This window comes from Centruroides sculpturatus, unplaced genomic scaffold, assembly GCF_000671375.1.
Source record: "Centruroides sculpturatus isolate CEXI.00-Female unplaced genomic scaffold, Cexi_2.0 scaffold6675, whole genome shotgun sequence".
Lineage (NCBI taxonomy): Eukaryota > Metazoa > Arthropoda > Arachnida > Scorpiones > Buthidae > Centruroides > Centruroides sculpturatus.
This window is the reverse complement of record NW_019390773.1, coordinates 1-2,558: the sequence shown is the minus strand read 5'-3', so window position 1 is coordinate 2,558 and position 2,558 is coordinate 1. Positions and strand designations below refer to the sequence as shown.

At 33.8% G+C, this 2,558-nt stretch overlaps 1 long non-coding RNA gene across 2 annotated transcripts; it reads right to left on the bottom strand.

The window, feature by feature from the left end:
* Window positions 1-284: 284 nt before the first annotated feature.
* Window positions 285-2,558, bottom strand: LOC111617517. 2 transcript variants are annotated; one of them, XR_002755433.1, is made up of 4 exons: window positions 2,516-2,558; window positions 672-760; window positions 551-598; window positions 285-474 (listed from the first exon to the last, which is right to left on the bottom strand). It is a non-coding gene; the product is annotated as an uncharacterized LOC111617517 (long non-coding RNA). The 2 variants fall into 2 exon arrangements; XR_002755432.1 differs by lacking the exon at window positions 2,516-2,558 and having other exon boundaries at window positions 672-770.

Genomic DNA, 2,558 nt, shown 5'->3' with positions numbered 1-2,558 from the left:
ATTAAGGTGTTCCAACGAAGAAATAATTTTGTAATACTCCAATAATTAACAACAGAAAAAATTCAGATGAAATTCTGTGGGCAACGTTTCCTTCTATAAAAAATACATAAATTATCAAGCATTCCGATACTTTTTGAACATAAAATAATAAAAAAATATTTACTTCCAGAACATGAAGCAATGATACTACCTTCAAACGTTCCACAACCGTATTTCACCAATTCAATCCAATTTTTACAGAGAAAACAAGACATTTTATTTAATGTTAATAAAATAAATANTATTTCAATATTAAAATTTTTTATACAATTTTGAAAATGAATCATATAAATCACTCGAAAGTAACAAAGTTTGAACATTAAGGTGTTCCAACGAAGAAATAATTTTGTAATACTCCAATAATTAACAACAGAAAAAATTTAGATGAAATTTTGTGGGCAATGTTTTCTTCACTTTCTGATTGTAGGCCTACGCCTAAACAAAATAAATAAATAAATTATCAAACATTCGGATACTTTTTGAACATAAAACAATTAAAAAATATATTTACTTTGTGTACAAAAAGCAGTTTCATTCGATATTTCGAAATTTTTTGGCACTTGCAAAGAATAAAACAGTGCATTAATAAAAACATTTAAAAAATCAAACATAAATTTATAATAAAAATTTACCACATAAATTAAAATCACATTTATCCTTATTCTCGCATTCTTCACATGAATTGCCTTTCTTGTACGGCCTTTGACTTAAATCCTCTATTCTGTATAAAATAAAAATCATTGAATATTAAAAAAGTATATATTTTGGACTGTTTCCACTCCATTGACTAGCTGGTAAGACGATCTTTCTAATTATATCCATCCTAGATTTGTTCAAACTCACAATGGAGGCGGCCGGGAGGTCAGAAACGGGACTTAACACGTCCCGAACAGATTGCCCATAAAAAAACTGCTAGGAAGTTGCTTCGAATTCGATTCCAGGTCTTTCACAGCAATAGAGTAGCGCATTAACCGTCTCATCTATCCGGAGGACTTATACGAAAACCTTTTTTTTTTTTTCATTGGATGGTCATNATTAATAAAAACATTTTAAAAATCAAACATAAATTTATAATAAAAAATTTACCACATAAATTAAAATCACATTTATCCTTATTCTCGCATTCTTCACATGAATTGCCTTTCTTGTACGGCTTCTGACTTAAATCCTCTACTCTGTATAAAAAAAAATCATTGAATATTTAAAAAGTACATATTTTGAACTGTTTCCTCTCCATGGACTAAGACGATCTTTTTAATTATATCCATTCTAGATTTGTTCAGACTCACAATGGGGAGCGGCCGGGAGGTCAGACACGGGACTTAACACGTCCCGAACAGATTGCCCATAAAAAACTGCCAGGAAGTTGCTTCGAATTCGATTCCAGGTCTGTCACAGCAATAGGGTAGCGCATTAACCGTCTCATCCATCCGGAGGACTTATATGAGAACCTTTAATATAAATGTGTTCTCCATCCAGTTTTACAGAGAAGATAACACCAACGAACACTGGTAGTTGGTTGGATGGATTTTCGGGGGTCGCCAACAGGCTGGACATTTCTAGTTTTCTATGGGGGAACTGGCCGCTATTTAGATTCTTGGCACGTAAATAGCGGCTAGTTTTCCGTAGATTGTCCAATCTTGAGACATTATCTCTTGACGATCTGCTAAGAGATAACGTCTCACGATCATGTCGACAATCTGGTCATATCTAGTCTGTAATTTAATTTATATCAGAATATAATTATGCAATTGTAGTTAAAAGTTATAATTAAACTACAGTGTTCGAAACAGCTTGAAACTAAGTCTTTTAATTTTTACGTAGTGTTAAAGTTGCGAAGATAGCGTTTCTTAATTGTTGTTTAGATTTTGAATTTTGGGGGTTTCTGGAGGCACAGGTGTGTGCTGTTAAAAATCTATAATCTTAATTACTTTAAGAGAAGAATTAGATTTTTGTGCTCTCTGTCGAACCCAATGGGTTGAGCAAAATCCTCACAAAAATAGTAAAGCGACTGAGAAAATAAGCAGATTATCAGGGCAGGATATAAAGATAATTTGTAAATAATAAATAAACTTCCGATTGGTTCCAGAATCTTCAAGTTATTGTATATCGAGTAGACGGTCGGGGATGTTAAGACGTCAGCCTACCGCTTTAGAAGACACGGGAATCGAATCCAGTATTTTCCAGCAATTTTTCGGAGGGTTGGCCGTCCAGAATATGTCAGGTCTCGTCCTCCGATACCCGGCTGCCTTCATTATGAGTCGGGCTTAGTGTCAGGAATACGTATCTGGTACCCAGATACGCAGGACGCATTCCTGACACTCGACCACCCGAGCACCCCACAGTAGCAGATAATGTCTTAACGCTTCGTCTATTGGGCCGGCAAAAAATGAAACCTTTATTGTGAACATTTCTTTTTAAATGATAAATTACACTCATTCCCACATAAGAATAAAATATTAAAATTCCAACTTACGCTGGATAAAAATTACAAATAATGACATGCACAGAACCATTTT